Raw genomic sequence first — 20,485 nt, 5'->3', positions numbered from 1 at the left:
AATTAAGGAGGCCATTTAGTCAGCAGCAGCAGAAGTCCTGTGCCTGGACGCTCCAACAGCGGCCAGACACAAGCAGAAGCAGCAGAAGCAGCAGCAGCAGCACCACCTTTTGTTTTTTGGCTGCAGCAGCAAGGCCCACAGGGCTGGCTAGCTGGCTAGCCAGCAAGCAGGTAGCAATGAAAGTAGGAATCTTTCTTTTTAACCCTGTAAGGGGGTGGTGCACTGTACCCGAAGATACTGCCATATCGGGTCAATGCATAGGGCGACGGAAGCAAGCTTCGAAATCGGCCCCCGTTCTCAAAAATCCATTTAATATATGGTCCCCAGATAGGGGACGTATCAGATATTAAACTGATAAGAACAGATACTACACTTGATCTTAGCCAAAAGGCCGAGAAGCGATAACCGTGAAAGGGGCGGGCCCAACAAGGTCCCCTTCATGGGCACTATCACTGCTTGCTGTCAGGGAGGCTGCCAGACAATTTTCCATGCACACTCTGGGCTGGGGGGCAGTCAACCACCAGTACACACAGCAGAACCTAAACCCATACCATTATTGCTAAGCAGCAAGACAGGGGCCCATTGCACTCCCACGGGGCCTTTTTAAATGCAATCCATAACCCGGATTTGCCAGGAACCCTTCTTACTCCTCCTACTTGCATGTGACACTGGGCTTAGGATCTGCATAGGAAACACACACACAAGCACACACCTACCTTTGTTGCCTGCAGATGCCTCCTTGGCTGTCCCCAAACGGTATCAAACCAACACCCACGGGAAGCTGTAAGCATAGAGGACATGCCTGCACCCCATTGGACTTACCTGTGTGGGTTAAATCCGGGTTATTTGACAACCTATGGCGGTGATGGTTCTGCTCAGGCAGAGCAGTGCTGATGCTCCTCATAAAGCTGTCGCTGCTGTGAAGGTTCTAGGTGACATCACAAATCCCTATGGTTACATACACAACAAAGCTGGGTTGTTGTTGTTTACACTCTGCAAGGCCTGTGGAAGTGAGTGACATCATAGCACTGTAGTTCTGAGGGTTCTAGATGGATGCAACAATCTCCTGTTGCTTCTATGAAGGCCATAATAGACGACATCACCAAACAGCTCCATAGTCACATACACAGCAAAGGAGAGATGTTGTTTACACCTAGTGATGTCAGTGGTATTGAGTGACATCACAGCACAGTGCTAAGGCTCCTGGGCCTGGACACAGCAGCGGCTGCAATATCTCAACGGAGAATACGTTTATATATATGTGTGTGTGTGCGCGTATATATATATATATATATATATATATATATATATATATATATATTTCTCCGCCGAAATCACTTTTAAACCCATTTCCACCTTTTTTTTCCCTTCTCTTCCTCTTACTTTTTTTTCACGTTTTTTTACGTTTTTCTCCTTTTCGCCTCTTTTCTGGGCGTATTATTCTTCTTTTTCTTCTTTTTTTTCGTCTAATGCATACCCCATCAGTGCAGCAATGCTTATTCAATACCGCCAGCAGATGGAGACACTGGGGGATAATTTTCTAAGGATTTATACTGATTTTTCCTGTCTGAATTTGTCGCACAGAAAGTTGCAGGCCAAATATGTGTGACATTTCTGCGACTTTAGCTTCTAGAGCATTTTTACAACATTATACATAGGTGCTGAATACATAAAAAGCGACTGTTCAGCGACAGACAAGTCGCATCGGCTGAAAGTAGGCCAGAATGTCAGTCCATGTTGGAGCAGGTTTAGATACAGTCTAAAGTATAGATCTCAAAGTCTGTGCACAGAATTTAGCAAGGGCCTCGCACCTTCTGATGCATCAGGTAGGTGCACAATAGCATAGCCTAACCCTCTGTACTTTGGTCTATATTGATGCGGGACATAGACAGCCAGCTGATGACCAATCCATTAGTGCAATGGATGGCTGGAAGCATTTGTCTTTGCCTTTGCAATACCACAGAAGCAATGCATGGTCAATGTACAGCAATGACACACCTGTGTGAACAGCCAGGAGACCCCCCCCCCCCCCCCCCCCATGTTATGTTACATAGTTACATAGTTAGTACGGTCGAAAAAAGACATATGTCCATCAAGTTCAACCAGGGAATTAAGGGGTAGGGGTGTGGCGCGATATTGGGGAAGGGATGAGATTTTATATTTCTTCATAAGCATTAATCTTATTTTGTCAATTAGGAACATTCAGCACCCACCCGCTATCAAGGCAGCTGCCTATCATGTCATGCCCTACCTGCACAGGTGTGCTGGCTACTCAAATGATCCAATTAAGGAGGCCATTTAGTCAGCAGCAGCAGAAGTCCTGTGCCTGGACGCTCCAACAGCGGCCAGACACAAGCAGAAGCAGCAGAAGCAGCAGCAGCAGCACCACCTTTTGTTTTTTGGCTGCAGCAGCAAGGCCCACAGGGCTGGCTAGCTGGCTAGCCAGCAAGCAGGTAGCAATGAAAGTAGGAATCTTTCTTTTTAACCCTGTAAGGGGGTGGTGCACTGTACCCGAAGATACTGCCATATCGGGTCAATGCATAGGGCGACGGAAGCAAGCTTCGAAATCGGCCCCCGTTCTCAAAAATCCATTTAACCCCTTAAGGACCAGGCCATTTTACACCTCAGGACCAGAGCGTTTTTTGCACATCTGACCACTGTCACTTTAAACATTAATAACTCTGGAATGCTTTTAGTTATCATTCTGATTCCGAGATTGTTTTTTCGTGACATATTCTACTTTAACATAGCTGTAAAATTTTGTGGTAACTTGCATCCTTTCTTGGTGAAAAATCCCAAAATTTGATGAAAAATTTGAAAAATTAGCATTTTTCTAACTTTGAAGCTCTCTGCTTGTAAGGAAAATGGATATTCCAAATAAAAAAAATTTTGATTCACATATACAATATGTCTACTTTATGTTTGCATCATAAAATTGACGTGTTTTTACTTTTGGAAGACACCAGAGGGCTTCAAAGTTCAGCAGCAATTTTCCAATTTTTCACAAAATTTTCAAACTCACTATTTTTCAGGGACCAGTTCAGGTTTGAAGTGGATTTGAAGGGTCTTCATATTAGAAATACCCCACAAATGACCCCATTATAAAAACTGCACCCCCAAAAGTATTCAAAATGACATTCAGTCAGCGTTTTAACCCTTTAGGTGTTTCACAGGAATAGCAACAAAGTGAAGGAGAAAATTCACAATCTTCATTTTTTACACTTGCATGTTCTTGTAGACCCAATTTTTTTATTTTTACAAGGGGTAAAAGGAGAAAATGTATACTTGTATTTGTAGCCCAGTTTCTCTCGAGTAAGCACATACCTCATATGTCTATGTAAATTGTTCGGCGGGCGCAGTAGAGGGCTCAGAAGCGAAGGAGAGACAAGGGGATTTTGGAGAGTACGTTTTTCTGAAATGGTTTTTGGGGGGCATGTTGCATTTAGGAAGCCCCTATGGTGCCAGAACAGCAAAAAACCCTCACATGGCATACCATTTTGGAAACTAGACCCCTTGAGGAACATAACAAGAAATTAAGTGAGCCTTAATACCCCACAGGTGTTTCACGACTTTTGCATATGTAAAAAAAAAATTTTTTTTTTCACTAAAATGTGTGTTTCCCCCCAAATTTCACATTTTTGCAAGGGTTAATAGCAGAAAAGACCCCCCAAAATTTGTAACCCCATCTCTTCTGAGTATGGAAATACCCCATGTGTGGACGTCAAGTGCTCTGCTGGCGCACTACAATGCTCAGAAGAGAAGGAGCGCCGTTGAGCTTTTGGGAAAAAAAATTGTTTGGAATGGAAGTCAGGGGCCATCTGCGTTTACAAAGCCCCCCGTGGTGCCAGAACAGTGGAACCCCCCACATGTGACCCTATTTTGGAAACTACACCCCTCACAGAATTTAATAAGGGGTGCAGTGAGTATTTACACCCCACTGGCGTTTGACAGATCTTTGGAACAGTGGGCTGTGCAAATGAAAAATAAAATTTTTCATTTTCACGGACCACTGTTCCAAAAATCTGTCAAACACCTGTGGGGCGTAAATGCTCACTGTACCCCTTATTACATTCCGTGAGGGGTGTAGTTTCCAAAATGGGGTCACATGTGGGTATTTTTTGGGGGGGGTTTATGTCAGAACCGCTGTAAAATCAGCCACCCCTGTGCAAATCACCAATTTAGACCTCAAATGTACATGGTGCACTCTCACTCCTGAGCCTTGTTGTGCACCCACAAAGCATTTTACACCCACATATGGGGTATTTCTGTACTCAGGAGAAATTGCGTTACAAATTTTGGGTGTCTTTTTTTTCCTTTTAACGCTTGTGAAAATAAAAAGTAAAGGGCAACACCGGCATGTTAGTGTAATTTTTTTTATTTTTTTACACTAACAAGCTGGTGTAGCCCCAACTTTTCCTTTTCCTAAGGGGTAAAAGGAGAAAAAGCCCCCCAAAATTAGTAGTGCAATTTCTCCCGAGTACGGTGATACCCCATATGTGGCCCTAAACTGTTGCCTTGAAATACGACAGGGCTCCAAAGTGAGAGAGCGCCATGCGCATTTGAGGACTAAATTAGGGATTGCACAGGGGTGGACATAGGGGTATTATACGCCAGTGATTCCCAAACAGGGTGCCTCCAGCTGTTGCTAAATTCCCAGCATGCCTGGACAGTCAGTGGCTGTCCGGAAATGCTGGGAGTTGTTGTTTTGCAACAGCTGGAGGCTCCGTTTTGGAAACACTGCCATACAATACGTTTTTCATTTTTATTGGGGGGACAGTGTAAGGGGGTGTATATGTAGTGTTTTACTCTTTATTAGGTGGTAGTGTAGTGTAGTGTAGTGTTTTTAGGGTACATTCGCACTGGCGGGTTACGGTGAGTTTCTCACTAGAAGTTTGAGATACGGCGAAAAATTTGCCGCAGCCCAAACTTGGAGCAGGAAACTTACTGTAAGCCTGCCCGTGTGAATGTACCCTGTACGTTCACATGGGGGGGGGGGGGCAAACCTCCAGCTGTTCCAAAACTACAACTCCCAGCATGTACTGACAGACCGTGCATGCTGGGAGTTGTACTTTTGCAACAGCTGGAGGCACACTGGTTGGAAAACCTTCAGTTAGGTTCTGTTACCTAACTCAGTATTTTCTAACCAGTGTGCCTCCAGCTGTTGCAAAACTACAACTCCCAGCATGTACTGATCGCCGAAGGGCATGCTGGGAGATGTAGTTATGCAATAGCTGGAGGTACGCAACTACAACTCCCAGCATGCCGAGACAGCTGATTGCTGTTTGGACATGCTGGGATTTGCAGTTTTGCATCTGTTGGGCTACAGTTTTAGAGACCACTGCAAAGTGATCTCCAAACTGTGGACCTCCAGCTGTTGCAAAACTACAATTCCCAGCATGCCCTGACAGCAAACAGTTGTTTGAGCATGCTAGGAGTTGTAGTTTTGCAAGATCTGGAGGGCTACAGTTTAGGGACCACTATATAGTGGTCTCAAACTGTAGCCCTCCAGCTGTTGCAAAACTACATATTCCAGCATGCCCAAACAGCAGTCTGGGCATGCTGGGAGTTGTAGTTTTGCAACATCTGGAGGGCTACAGTTAGAGACCACTGTATAATGGTCTCAAACTGTACCCTCCAGATGTTGCTTGGCAACTCACCGGCTTCCGTCGGATCCAGCCGCACGTCATCGCCGCCCGCCGATCTCCGTCGCCTGCAGCCTCCGACGCCCGCCCGGATCGGTAAGTGGATCTTCGGCGCCGGTCCCCGTCGTTTCCCCGTCCTGCCCCGCCTATTGTGGGAGGGCAGGACGGGGAAAACGAAAGTAAACCCCCCCGCCCCCGATCTGCTATTGGTGGTCGCGTCTAGACCACCAATAGCAGGGATAGGAGGGGTGGCACCCGTGCCACCTCACTCCTATCGCTTCAGGGGGATCGTGGGTGTCTTAGACACCCGCGATCCCCCTTACATTGCGGGTCACCGGGTCACTATAGACCCGTAATGACCCGGAATCGCGCAAATCGCAAGTGTGAATTCACTTGCGATTTGCCGCGATCGCCGACATGGGGGGGTCTGATGACCCCCCTGGTCATTTGCACGGGATGCCTGCTGAATGATTTCAGCAGCCATCCCGCTCCGATCCCCGCCCGGCGCACGGCGGGGACTAAAACTGACCATGACGTAAATGTACGTCCCTGGTCCTTAAGACCCAGGGTGTCGGGACGTACCGTTACGTCATGGGTCCTGTAGGGGTTAATATATGGTCCCCAGATAGGGGACGTATCAGATATTAAACTGATAAGAACAGATACTACACTTGATCTTAGCCAAAAGGCCGAGAAGCGATAACCGTGAAAGGGGCGGGCCCAACAAGGTCCCCTTCATGGGCACTATCACTGCTTGCTGTCAGGGAGGCTGCCAGACAATTTTCCATGCACACTCTGGGCTGGGGGGCAGTCAACCACCAGTACACACAGCAGAACCTAAACCCATACCATTATTGCTAAGCAGCAAGACAGGGGCCCATTGCACTCCCACGGGGCCTTTTTAAATGCAATCCATAACCCGGATTTGCCAGGAACCCTTCTTACTCCTCCTACTTGCATGTGACACTGGGCTTAGGATCTGCATAGGAAACACACACACAAGCACACACCTACCTTTGTTGCCTGCAGATGCCTCCTTGGCTGTCCCCAAACGGTATCAAACCAACACCCACGGGAAGCTGTAAGCATAGAGGACATGCCTGCACCCCATTGGACTTACCTGTGTGGGTTAAATCCGGGTTATTTGACAACCTATGGCGGTGATGGTTCTGCTCAGGCAGAGCAGTGCTGATGCTCCTCATAAAGCTGTCGCTGCTGTGAAGGTTCTAGGTGACATCACAAATCCCTATGGTTACATACACAACAAAGCTGGGTTGTTGTTGTTTACACTCTGCAAGGCCTGTGGAAGTGAGTGACATCATAGCACTGTAGTTCTGAGGGTTCTAGATGGATGCAACAATCTCCTGTTGCTTCTATGAAGGCCATAATAGACGACATCACCAAACAGCTCCATAGTCACATACACAGCAAAGGAGAGATGTTGTTTACACCTAGTGATGTCAGTGGTATTGAGTGACATCACAGCACAGTGCTAAGGCTCCTGGGCCTGGACACAGCAGCGGCTGCAATATCTCAACGGAGAATACGTTTATATATATGTGTGTGTGTGCGCGTATATATATATATATATATATATATATATATATATATATATATTTCTCCGCCGAAATCACTTTTAAACCCATTTCCACCTTTTTTTCCCTTCTCTTCCTCTTACTTTTTTTTCACGTTTTTTTACGTTTTTCTCCTTTTCGCCTCTTTTCTGGGCGTATTATTCTTCTTTTTCTTCTTTTTTTCCGTCTAATGCATACCCCATCAGTGCAGCAATGCTTATTCAATACCGCCAGCAGATGGAGACACTGGGGGATAATTTTCTAAGGATTTATACTGATTTTTCCTGTCTGAATTTGTCGCACAGAAAGTTGCAGGCCAAATATGTGTGACATTTCTGCGACTTTAGCTTCTAGAGCATTTTTACAACATTATACATAGGTGCTGAATACATAAAAAGCGACTGTTCAGCGACAGACAAGTCGCATCGGCTGAAAGTAGGCCAGAATGTCAGTCCATGTTGGAGCAGGTTTAGATACAGTCTAAAGTATAGATCTCAAAGTCTGTGCACAGAATTTAGCAAGGGCCTCGCACCTTCTGATGCATCAGGTAGGTGCACAATAGCATAGCCTAACCCTCTGTACTTTGGTCTATATTGATGCGGGACATAGACAGCCAGCTGATGACCAATCCATTAGTGCAATGGATGGCTGGAAGCATTTGTCTTTGCAATACCACAGAAGCAATGCATGGTCAATGTACAGCAATGACACACCTGTGTGAACAGCCAGGAGACCCCCCCCCCCCCCCCCCCATGTTATGTTACATAGTTACATAGTTAGTACGGTCGAAAAAAGACATATGTCCATCAAGTTCAACCAGGGAATTAAGGGGTAGGGGTGTGGCGCGATATTGGGGAAGGGATGAGATTTTATATTTCTTCATAAGCATTAATCTTATTTTGTCAATTAGGAACATTCAGCACCCACCCGCTATCAAGGCAGCTGCCTATCATGTCATGCCCTACCTGCACAGGTGTGCTGGCTACTCAAATGATCCAATTAAGGAGGCCATTTAGTCAGCAGCAGCAGAAGTCCTGTGCCTGGACGCTCCAACAGCGGCCAGACACAAGCAGAAGCAGCAGAAGCAGCAGCAGCAGCACCACCTTTTGTTTTTTGGCTGCAGCAGCAAGGCCCACAGGGCTGGCTAGCTGGCTAGCCAGCAAGCAGGTAGCAATGAAAGTAGGAATCTTTCTTTTTAACCCTGTAAGGGGGTGGTGCACTGTACCCGAAGATACTGCCATATCGGGTCAATGCATAGGGCGACGGAAGCAAGCTTCGAAATCGGCCCCCGTTCTCAAAAATCCATTTAATATATGGTCCCCAGATAGGGGACGTATCAGATATTAAACTGATAAGAACAGATACTACACTTGATCTTAGCCAAAAGGCCGAGAAGCGATAACCGTGAAAGGGGCGGGCCCAACAAGGTCCCCTTCATGGGCACTATCACTGCTTGCTGTCAGGGAGGCTGCCAGACAATTTTCCATGCACACTCTGGGCTGGGGGGCAGTCAACCACCAGTACACACAGCAGAACCTAAACCCATACCATTATTGCTAAGCAGCAAGACAGGGGCCCATTGCACTCCCACGGGGCCTTTTTAAATGCAATCCATAACCCGGATTTGCCAGGAACCCTTCTTACTCCTCCTACTTGCATGTGACACTGGGCTTAGGATCTGCATAGGAAACACACACACAAGCACACACCTACCTTTGTTGCCTGCAGATGCCTCCTTGGCTGTCCCCAAACGGTATCAAACCAACACCCACGGGAAGCTGTAAGCATAGAGGACATGCCTGCACCCCATTGGACTTACCTGTGTGGGTTAAATCCGGGTTATTTGACAACCTATGGCGGTGATGGTTCTGCTCAGGCAGAGCAGTGCTGATGCTCCTCATAAAGCTGTCGCTGCTGTGAAGGTTCTAGGTGACATCACAAATCCCTATGGTTACATACACAACAAAGCTGGGTTGTTGTTGTTTACACTCTGCAAGGCCTGTGGAAGTGAGTGACATCATAGCACTGTAGTTCTGAGGGTTCTAGATGGATGCAACAATCTCCTGTTGCTTCTATGAAGGCCATAATAGACGACATCACCAAACAGCTCCATAGTCACATACACAGCAAAGGAGAGATGTTGTTTACACCTAGTGATGTCAGTGGTATTGAGTGACATCACAGCACAGTGCTAAGGCTCCTGGGCCTGGACACAGCAGCGGCTGCAATATCTCAACGGAGAATACGTTTATATATATGTGTGTGTGTGCGCGTATATATATATATATATATATATATATATATATATATATATATATATATATACTCCGCCGAAATCACTTTTAAACCCATTTCCACCTTTTTTTCCCTTCTCTTCCTCTTACTTTTTTTTCACGTTTTTTTACGTTTTTCTCCTTTTCGCCTCTTTTCTGGGCGTATTATTCTTCTTTTTCTTCTTTTTTTTCGTCTAATGCATACCCCATCAGTGCAGCAATGCTTATTCAATACCGCCAGCAGATGGAGACACTGGGGGATAATTTTCTAAGGATTTATACTGATTTTTCCTGTCTGAATTTGTCGCACAGAAAGTTGCAGGCCAAATATGTGTGACATTTCTGCGACTTTAGCTTCTAGAGCATTTTTACAACATTATACATAGGTGCTGAATACATAAAAAGCGACTGTTCAGCGACAGACAAGTCGCATCGGCTGAAAGTAGGCCAGAATGTCAGTCCATGTTGGAGCAGGTTTAGATACAGTCTAAAGTATAGATCTCAAAGTCTGTGCACAGAATTTAGCAAGGGCCTCGCACCTTCTGATGCATCAGGTAGGTGCACAATAGCATAGCCTAACCCTCTGTACTTTGGTCTATATTGATGCGGGACATAGACAGCCAGCTGATGACCAATCCATTAGTGCAATGGATGGCTGGAAGCATTTGTCTTTGCCTTTGCAATACCACAGAAGCAATGCATGGTCAATGTACAGCAATGACACACCTGTGTGAACAGCCAGGAGACCCCCCCCCCCCCCCCCATGTTATGTTACATAGTTACATAGTTAGTACGGTCGAAAAAAGACATATGTCCATCAAGTTCAACCAGGGAATTAAGGGGTAGGGGTGTGGCGCGATATTGGGGAAGGGATGAGATTTTATATTTCTTCATAAGCATTAATCTTATTTTGTCAATTAGGAACATTCAGCACCCACCCGCTATCAAGGCAGCTGCCTATCATGTCATGCCCTACCTGCACAGGTGTGCTGGCTACTCAAATGATCCAATTAAGGAGGCCATTTAGTCAGCAGCAGCAGAAGTCCTGTGCCTGGACGCTCCAACAGCGGCCAGACACAAGCAGAAGCAGCAGAAGCAGCAGCAGCAGCACCACCTTTTGTTTTTTGGCTGCAGCAGCAAGGCCCACAGGGCTGGCTAGCTGGCTAGCCAGCAAGCAGGTAGCAATGAAAGTAGGAATCTTTCTTTTTAACCCTGTAAGGGGGTGGTGCACTGTACCCGAAGATACTGCCATATCGGGTCAATGCATAGGGCGACGGAAGCAAGCTTCGAAATCGGCCCCCGTTCTCAAAAATCCATTTAATATATGGTCCCCAGATAGGGGACGTATCAGATATTAAACTGATAAGAACAGATACTACACTTGATCTTAGCCAAAAGGCCGAGAAGCGATAACCGTGAAAGGGGCGGGCCCAACAAGGTCCCCTTCATGGGCACTATCACTGCTTGCTGTCAGGGAGGCTGCCAGACAATTTTCCATGCACACTCTGGGCTGGGGGGCAGTCAACCACCAGTACACACAGCAGAACCTAAACCCATACCATTATTGCTAAGCAGCAAGACAGGGGCCCATTGCACTCCCACGGGGCCTTTTTAAATGCAATCCATAACCCGGATTTGCCAGGAACCCTTCTTACTCCTCCTACTTGCATGTGACACTGGGCTTAGGATCTGCATAGGAAACACACACACAAGCACACACCTACCTTTGTTGCCTGCAGATGCCTCCTTGGCTGTCCCCAAACGGTATCAAACCAACACCCACGGGAAGCTGTAAGCATAGAGGACATGCCTGCACCCCATTGGACTTACCTGTGTGGGTTAAATCCGGGTTATTTGACAACCTATGGCGGTGATGGTTCTGCTCAGGCAGAGCAGTGCTGATGCTCCTCATAAAGCTGTCGCTGCTGTGAAGGTTCTAGGTGACATCACAAATCCCTATGGTTACATACACAACAAAGCTGGGTTGTTGTTGTTTACACTCTGCAAGGCCTGTGGAAGTGAGTGACATCATAGCACTGTAGTTCTGAGGGTTCTAGATGGATGCAACAATCTCCTGTTGCTTCTATGAAGGCCATAATAGACGACATCACCAAACAGCTCCATAGTCACATACACAGCAAAGGAGAGATGTTGTTTACACCTAGTGATGTCAGTGGTATTGAGTGACATCACAGCACAGTGCTAAGGCTCCTGGGCCTGGACACAGCAGCGGCTGCAATATCTCAACGGAGAATACGTTTATATATATGTGTGTGTGTGCGCGTATATATATATATATATATATATATATATATATATATATATATATATTTCTCCGCCGAAATCACTTTTAAACCCATTTCCACCTTTTTTTCCCTTCTCTTCCTCTTACTTTTTTTTCACGTTTTTTTACGTTTTTCTCCTTTTCGCCTCTTTTCTGGGCGTATTATTCTTCTTTTTCTTCTTTTTTTTCGTCTAATGCATACCCCATCAGTGCAGCAATGCTTATTCAATACCGCCAGCAGATGGAGACACTGGGGGATAATTTTCTAAGGATTTATACTGATTTTTCCTGTCTGAATTTGTCGCACAGAAAGTTGCAGGCCAAATATGTGTGACATTTCTGCGACTTTAGCTTCTAGAGCATTTTTACAACATTATACATAGGTGCTGAATACATAAAAAGCGACTGTTCAGCGACAGACAAGTCGCATCGGCTGAAAGTAGGCCAGAATGTCAGTCCATGTTGGAGCAGGTTTAGATACAGTCTAAAGTATAGATCTCAAAGTCTGTGCACAGAATTTAGCAAGGGCCTCGCACCTTCTGATGCATCAGGTAGGTGCACAATAGCATAGCCTAACCCTCTGTACTTTGGTCTATATTGATGCGGGACATAGACAGCCAGCTGATGACCAATCCATTAGTGCAATGGATGGCTGGAAGCATTTGTCTTTGCCTTTGCAATACCACAGAAGCAATGCATGGTCAATGTACAGCAATGACACACCTGTGTGAACAGCCAGGAGACCCCCCCCCCCCCCCCCATGTTATGTTACATAGTTACATAGTTAGTACGGTCGAAAAAAGACATATGTCCATCAAGTTCAACCAGGGAATTAAGGGGTAGGGGTGTGGCGCGATATTGGGGAAGGGATGAGATTTTATATTTCTTCATAAGCATTAATCTTATTTTGTCAATTAGGAACATTCGCACCCACCCGCTATCAAGGCAGCTGCCTATCATGTCATGCCCTACCTGCACAGGTGTGCTGGCTACTCAAATGATCCAATTAAGGAGGCCATTTAGTCAGCAGCAGCAGAAGTCCTGTGCCTGGACGCTCCAACAGCGGCCAGACACAAGCAGAAGCAGCAGAAGCAGCAGCAGCAGCACCACCTTTTGTTTTTTGGCTGCAGCAGCAAGGCCCACAGGGCTGGCTAGCTGGCTAGCCAGCAAGCAGGTAGCAATGAAAGTAGGAATCTTTCTTTTTAACCCTGTAAGGGGGTGGTGCACTGTACCCGAAGATACTGCCATATCGGGTCAATGCATAGGGCGACGGAAGCAAGCTTCGAAATCGGCCCCCGTTCTCAAAAATCCATTTAATATATGGTCCCCAGATAGGGGACGTATCAGATATTAAACTGATAAGAACAGATACTACACTTGATCTTAGCCAAAAGGCCGAGAAGCGATAACCGTGAAAGGGGCGGGCCCAACAAGGTCCCCTTCATGGGCACTATCACTGCTTGCTGTCAGGGAGGCTGCCAGACAATTTTCCATGCACACTCTGGGCTGGGGGGCAGTCAACCACCAGTACACACAGCAGAACCTAAACCCATACCATTATTGCTAAGCAGCAAGACAGGGGCCCATTGCACTCCCACGGGGCCTTTTTAAATGCAATCCATAACCCGGATTTGCCAGGAACCCTTCTTACTCCTCCTACTTGCATGTGACACTGGGCTTAGGATCTGCATAGGAAACACACACACAAGCACACACCTACCTTTGTTGCCTGCAGATGCCTCCTTGGCTGTCCCCAAACGGTATCAAACCAACACCCACGGGAAGCTGTAAGCATAGAGGACATGCCTGCACCCCATTGGACTTACCTGTGTGGGTTAAATCCGGGTTATTTGACAACCTATGGCGGTGATGGTTCTGCTCAGGCAGAGCAGTGCTGATGCTCCTCATAAAGCTGTCGCTGCTGTGAAGGTTCTAGGTGACATCACAAATCCCTATGGTTACATACACAACAAAGCTGGGTTGTTGTTGTTTACACTCTGCAAGGCCTGTGGAAGTGAGTGACATCATAGCACTGTAGTTCTGAGGGTTCTAGATGGATGCAACAATCTCCTGTTGCTTCTATGAAGGCCATAATAGACGACATCACCAAACAGCTCCATAGTCACATACACAGCAAAGGAGAGATGTTGTTTACACCTAGTGATGTCAGTGGTATTGAGTGACATCACAGCACAGTGCTAAGGCTCCTGGGCCTGGACACAGCAGCGGCTGCAATATCTCAACGGAGAATACGTTTATATATATGTGTGTGTGTGCGCGTATATATATATATATATATATATATATATATATATATATATATATATCTCCGCCGAAATCACTTTTAAACCCATTTCCACCTTTTTTTCCCTTCTCTTCCTCTTACTTTTTTTTCACGTTTTTTTACGTTTTTCTCCTTTTCGCCTCTTTTCTGGGCGTATTATTCTTCTTTTTCTTCTTTTTTTTCGTCTAATGCATACCCCATCAGTGCAGCAATGCTTATTCAATACCGCCAGCAGATGGAGACACTGGGGGATAATTTTCTAAGGATTTATACTGATTTTTCCTGTCTGAATTTGTCGCACAGAAAGTTGCAGGCCAAATATGTGTGACATTTCTGCGACTTTAGCTTCTAGAGCATTTTTACAACATTATACATAGGTGCTGAATACATAAAAAGCGACTGTTCAGCGACAGACAAGTCGCATCGGCTGAAAGTAGGCCAGAATGTCAGTCCATGTTGGAGCAGGTTTAGATACAGTCTAAAGTATAGATCTCAAAGTCTGTGCACAGAATTTAGCAAGGGCCTCGCACCTTCTGATGCATCAGGTAGGTGCACAATAGCATAGCCTAACCCTCTGTACTTTGGTCTATATTGATGCGGGACATAGACAGCCAGCTGATGACCAATCCATTAGTGCAATGGATGGCTGGAAGCATTTGTCTTTGCCTTTGCAATACCACAGAAGCAATGCATGGTCAATGTACAGCAATGACACACCTGTGTGAACAGCCAGGAGACCCCCCCCCCCCCCCCCCATGTTATGTTACATAGTTACATAGTTAGTACGGTCGAAAAAAGACATATGTCCATCAAGTTCAACCAGGGAATTAAGGGGTAGGGGTGTGGCGCGATATTGGGGAAGGGATGAGATTTTATATTTCTTCATAAGCATTAATCTTATTTTGTCAATTAGGAACATTCAGCACCCACCCGCTATCAAGGCAGCTGCCTATCATGTCATGCCCTACCTGCACAGGTGTGCTGGCTACTCAAATGATCCAATTAAGGAGGCCATTTAGTCAGCAGCAGCAGAAGTCCTGTGCCTGGATGCTCCAACAGCGGCCAGACACAAGCAGAAGCAGCAGAAGCAGCAGCAGCAGCACCACCTTTTGTTTTTTGGCTGCAGCAGCAAGGCCCACAGGGCTGGCTAGCTGGCTAGCCAGCAAGCAGGTAGCAATGAAAGTAGGAATCTTTCTTTTTAACCCTGTAAGGGGGTGGTGCACTGTACCCGAAGATACTGCCATATCGGGTCAATGCATAGGGCGACGGAAGCAAGCTTCGAAATCGGCCCCCGTTCTCAAAAATCCATTTAATATATGGTCCCCAGATAGGGGACGTATCAGATATTAAACTGATAAGAACAGATACTACACTTGATCTTAGCCAAAAGGCCGAGAAGCGATAACCGTGAAAGGGGCGGGCCCAACAAGGTCCCCTTCATGGGCACTATCACTGCTTGCTGTCAGGGAGGCTGCCAGACAATTTTCCATGCACACTCTGGGCTGGGGGGCAGTCAACCACCAGTACACACAGCAGAACCTAAACCCATACCATTATTGCTAAGCAGCAAGACAGGGGCCCATTGCACTCCCACGGGGCCTTTTTAAATGCAATCCATAACCCGGATTTGCCAGGAACCCTTCTTACTCCTCCTACTTGCATGTGACACTGGGCTTAGGATCTGCATAGGAAACACACACACAAGCACACACCTACCTTTGTTGCCTGCAGATGCCTCCTTGGCTGTCCCCAAACGGTATCAAACCAACACCCACGGGAAGCTGTAAGCATAGAGGACATGCCTGCACCCCATTGGACTTACCTGTGTGGGTTAAATCCGGGTTATTTGACAACCTATGGCGGTGATGGTTCTGCTCAGGCAGAGCAGTGCTGATGCTCCTCATAAAGCTGTCGCTGCTGTGAAGGTTCTAGGTGACATCACAAATCCCTATGGTTACATACACAACAAAGCTGGGTTGTTGTTGTTTACACTCTGCAAGGCCTGTGGAAGTGAGTGACATCATAGCACTGTAGTTCTGAGGGTTCTAGATGGATGCAACAATCTCCTGTTGCTTCTATGAAGGCCATAATAGACGACATCACCAAACAGCTCCATAGTCACATACACAGCAAAGGAGAGATGTTGTTTACACCTAGTGATGTCAGTGGTATTGAGTGACATCACAGCACAGTGCTAAGGCTCCTGGGCCTGGACACAGCAGCGGCTGCAATATCTCAACGGAGAATACGTTTATATATATGTGTGTGTGTGCGCGTATATATATATATATATATATATATATATATATATATATTTCTCCGCCGAAATCACTTTTAAACCCATTTCCACCTTTTTTTCCCTTCTCTTCCTCTTACTTTTTTTTCACGTTTTTTTACGTTTTTCTCCTTTTCGCCTCTTTTCTGGGCGTATTATTCTTCTTTTTCTTCTTTTTTTTCGTCTAATGCATACCCCATCAGTGCAGCAATGCTTATTCAATACCGCCAGCAGATGGAGACACTGGGGGATAATTTTCTAAGGATTTATACTGATTTTTCCTGTCTGAATTTGTCGCACAGAAAGTTGCAGGCCAAATATGTGTGACATTTCTGCGACTTTAGCTTCTAGAGCATTTTTACAACATTATACATAGGTGCTGAATACATAAAAAGCGACTGTTCAGCGACAGACAAGTCGCATCGGCTGAAAGTAGGCCAGAATGTCAGTCCATGTTGGAGCAGGTTTAGATACAGTCTAAAGTATAGATCTCAAAGTCTGTGCACAGAATTTAGCAAGGGCCTCGCACCTTCTGATGCATCAGGTAGGTGCACAATAGCATAGCCTAACCCTCTGTACTTTGGTCTATATTGATGCGGGACATAGACAGCCAGCTGATGACCAATCCATTAGTGCAATGGATGGCTGGAAGCATTTGTCTTTGCCTTTGCAATACCACAGAAGCAATGCATGGTCAATGTACAGCAATGACACACCTGTGTGAACAGCCAGGAGACCCCCCCCCCCCCCATGTTATGTTACATAGTTACATAGTTAGTACGGTCGAAAAAAGACATATGTCCATCAAGTTCAACCAGGGAATTAAGGGGTAGGGGTGTGGCGCGATATTGGGGAAGGGATGAGATTTTATATTTCTTCATAAGCATTAATCTTATTTTGTCAATTAGGAACATTCAGCACCCACCCGCTATCAAGGCAGCTGCCTATCATGTCATGCCCTACCTGCACAGGTGTGCTGGCTACTCAAATGATCCAATTAAGGAGGCCATTTAGTCAGCAGCAGCAGAAGTCCTGTGCCTGGACGCTCCAACAGCGGCCAGACACAAGCAGAAGCAGCAGAAGCAGCAGCAGCAGCACCACCTTTTGTTTTTTGGCTGCAGCAGCAAGGCCCACAGGGCTGGCTGGCTGGCTAGCCAGCAAGCAGGTAGCAATGAAAGTAGGAATCTTTCTTTTTAACCCTGTAAGGGGGTGGTGCACTGTACCCGAAGATACTGCCATATCGGGTCAATGCATAGGGCGACGGAAGCAAGCTTCGAAATCGGCCCCCGTTCTCAAAAATCCATTTAATATATGGTCCCCAGATAGGGGACGTATCAGATATTAAACTGATAAGAACAGATTTTTTTTAAATCTAAAGCCGAGGAACGTGCTTTCGATTCACCCAAAGTGCAAGAAAAAGTGCAAACGTGTTACACTAAAAAAAAACGTGCACAAAGGATGCGGTCTATCGCAAGCCCTTCTCCGATAGGAGAGAGGCCCCCCAACAAACCTTACCCTTCGCCTCCGGACCAAAAGGTACCTGCGAGGTTCCAGGTTCGATGTCCCTTTTCGCCGAAGCTACTAGGAGACCACAAATGCTCCCGGCATCCCCCTTGGCGTTAGCCAAGGTATCTGCCCGCAGAGCCGATTACGGTAGGTACCCTGCGAAGCAGGAGTACCCGGGGTGTTTGCAGGGAGGTGCGGAACCTAATGGCCACACACACCTCCCCTAGACCGCCAGGAGGGACACCCAGAAGGGCTACCGCATCCTGACAAATCCTGTGAACACACAACACGCAAAAAGTGACACAGTGAGACAAAAAATAAATAAATAAGTGAATGTGTGCAGATATACTGCCCGGACATCCGGCCGGATCTATAAAAATTTCTCTGATCCTAGCCAGAAGGCCGGGAATCAAGAGGTGAGTGCCACAAGGTGAAGAGATTATGGTGCCCGTGCTTCAACTCAGTGAGCCTATTCTCCCAGTGAGTTTCGGCACCTCGGGGTCACCACTCCCCGAGGCACAAAAGTACCTCGGCTCTAGACCCTCTCAGCCTCATGGCGAGACCCGGAGGGAACAGGTCACATCGGGGCAGCCGTCGAGCTGATTCCTCAGAACCAGCCCCGGAAAGCCCTGGTACACCTGCATCCTCCATGCAGCACCCATCCCCACCAGCATGAAAACTGATAAGAACAGATACTACACTTGATCTTAGCCAAAAGGCCGAGAAGCGATAACCGTGAAAGGGGCGGGCCCAACAAGGTCCCCTTCATGGGCACTATCACTGCTTGCTGTCAGGGAGGCTGCCAGACAATTTTCCATGCACACTCTGGGCTGGGGGGCAGTCAACCACCAGTACACACAGCAGAACCTAAACCCATACCATTATTGCTAAGCAGCAAGACAGGGGCCCATTGCACTCCCACGGGGCCTTTTTAAATGCAATCCATAACCCGGATTTGCCAGGAACCCTTCTTACTCCTCCTACTTGCATGTGACACTGGGCTTAGGATCTGCATAGGAAACACACACACAAGCACACACCTACCTTTGTTGCCTGCAGATGCCTCCTTGGCTGTCCCCAAACGGTATCAAACCAACACCCACGGGAAGCTGTAAGCATAGAGGACATGCCTGCACCCCATTGGACTTACCTGTGTGGGTTAAATCCGGGTTATTTGACAACCTATGGCGGTGATGGTTCTGCTCAGGCAGAGCAGTGCTGATGCTCCTCATAAAGCTGTCGCTGCTGTGAAGGTTCTAGGTGACATCACAAATCCCTATGGTTACATACACAACAAAGCTGGGTTGTTGTTGTTTACACTCTGCAAGGCCTGTGGAAGTGAGTGACATCATAGCACTGTAGTTCTGAGGGTTCTAGATGGATGCAACAATCTCCTGTTGCTTCTATGAAGGCCATAATAGACGACATCACCAAACAGCTCCATAGTCACATACACAGCAAAGGAGAGATGTTGTTTACACCTAGTGATGTCAGTGGTATTGAGTGACATCACAGCACAGTGCTAAGGCTCCTGGGCCTGGACACAGCAGCGGCTGCAATATCTCAACGGAGAATACGTTTATATATATGTGTGTGTGTGCGCGTATATATATATATATATATATATATATATATATATATATATATATTTCTCCGCCGAAATCACTTTTAAACCCATTTCCACCTTTTTTTCCCTTCTCTTCCTCTTACTTTTTTTTCACGTTTTTTTACGTTTTTCTCCTTTTCGCCTCTTTTCTGGGCGTATTATTCTTCTTTTTCTTCTTTTTTTTCGTCTAATGCATACCCCATCAGTGCAGCAATGCTTATTCAATACCGCCAGCAGATGGAGACACTGGGGGATAATTTTCTAAGGATTTATACTGATTTTTCCTGTCTGAATTTGTCGCACAGAAAGTTGCAGGCCAAATATGTGTGACATTTCTGCGACTTTAGCTTCTAGAGCATTTTTACAACATTATACATAGGTGCTGAATACATAAAAAGCGACTGTTCAGCGACAGACAAGTCGCATCGGCTGAAAGTAGGCCAGAATGTCAGTCCATGTTGGAGCAGGTTTAGATACAGTCTAAAGTATAGATCTCAAAGTCTGTGCACAGAATTTAGCAAGGGCCTCGCACCTTCTGATGCATCAGGTAGGTGAACAATAGCATAGCCTAACCCTCTGTACTTTGGTCTATATTGATGCGGGACATAGACAGCCAGCTGATGACCAATCCATTAGTGCAATGGATGGCTGGAAGCATTTGTCTTTGCCTTTGCAATACCACAGAAGCAATGCATGGTCAATGTACAGCAATGACACACCTGTGTGAACAGCCAGGAGACCCCCCCCCCCCCCCCCCCATGTTATGTTACATAGTTACATAGTTAGTACGGTCGAAAAAAGACATATGTCCATCAAGTTCAACCAGGGAATTAAGGGGTAGGGGTGTGGCGCGATATTGGGGAAGGGATGAGATTTTATATTTCTTCATAAGCATTAATCTTATTTTGTCAATTAGGAACATTCAGCACCCACCCGCTATCAAGGCAGCTGCCTATCATGTCATGCCCTACCTGCACAGGTGTGCTGGCTACTCAAATGATCCAATTAAGGAGGCCATTTAGTCAGCAGCAGCAGAAGTCC

At 46.4% G+C, this 20,485-nt stretch overlaps 5 non-coding genes and 4 pseudogenes across 5 annotated transcripts; all 9 read right to left on the bottom strand.

Moving 5' to 3' along the window:
• Window positions 1-212: 212 nt before the first annotated feature.
• On the bottom strand, window positions 213-403 carry LOC130337423 (U2 spliceosomal RNA). Its single transcript, XR_008878301.1, has one exon. It is a non-coding gene; the product is annotated as a U2 spliceosomal RNA (small nuclear RNA).
• A 2,092-nt stretch (window positions 404-2,495) lies between these two features.
• On the bottom strand, window positions 2,496-2,616 carry LOC130337405 (U2 spliceosomal RNA; annotated as a pseudogene).
• Window positions 2,617-6,243: 3,627 nt separating this feature from the next.
• LOC130337391 (U2 spliceosomal RNA) lies at window positions 6,244-6,343 on the bottom strand (annotated as a pseudogene).
• A 2,082-nt stretch (window positions 6,344-8,425) lies between these two features.
• Window positions 8,426-8,616, bottom strand: LOC130337422 (U2 spliceosomal RNA). Its single transcript, XR_008878300.1, has one exon. It is a non-coding gene; the product is annotated as a U2 spliceosomal RNA (small nuclear RNA).
• A 2,093-nt stretch (window positions 8,617-10,709) lies between these two features.
• Window positions 10,710-10,900, bottom strand: LOC130337421 (U2 spliceosomal RNA). Its single transcript, XR_008878299.1, has one exon. It is a non-coding gene; the product is annotated as a U2 spliceosomal RNA (small nuclear RNA).
• A 2,089-nt stretch (window positions 10,901-12,989) lies between these two features.
• Window positions 12,990-13,180, bottom strand: LOC130337420 (U2 spliceosomal RNA). Its single transcript, XR_008878298.1, has one exon. It is a non-coding gene; the product is annotated as a U2 spliceosomal RNA (small nuclear RNA).
• A 2,089-nt stretch (window positions 13,181-15,269) lies between these two features.
• On the bottom strand, window positions 15,270-15,460 carry LOC130337419 (U2 spliceosomal RNA). The gene has a single exon (XR_008878297.1). It is a non-coding gene; the product is annotated as a U2 spliceosomal RNA (small nuclear RNA).
• Window positions 15,461-17,539: 2,079 nt separating this feature from the next.
• Window positions 17,540-17,715, bottom strand: LOC130337395 (U2 spliceosomal RNA; annotated as a pseudogene).
• Window positions 17,716-18,409: 694 nt separating this feature from the next.
• On the bottom strand, window positions 18,410-18,569 carry LOC130337401 (U2 spliceosomal RNA; annotated as a pseudogene).
• Between the last annotated feature and the right edge of the window lie 1,916 nt (window positions 18,570-20,485).

This window comes from Hyla sarda, unplaced genomic scaffold (genome assembly GCF_029499605.1).
Source record: "Hyla sarda isolate aHylSar1 unplaced genomic scaffold, aHylSar1.hap1 scaffold_496, whole genome shotgun sequence".
NCBI classification, from domain to species: Eukaryota; Metazoa; Chordata; class Amphibia; order Anura; family Hylidae; genus Hyla; species Hyla sarda.
The sequence above is the reverse complement of the archived record's forward strand: the minus strand, read 5'-3'. Positions and strand labels throughout refer to the sequence as shown.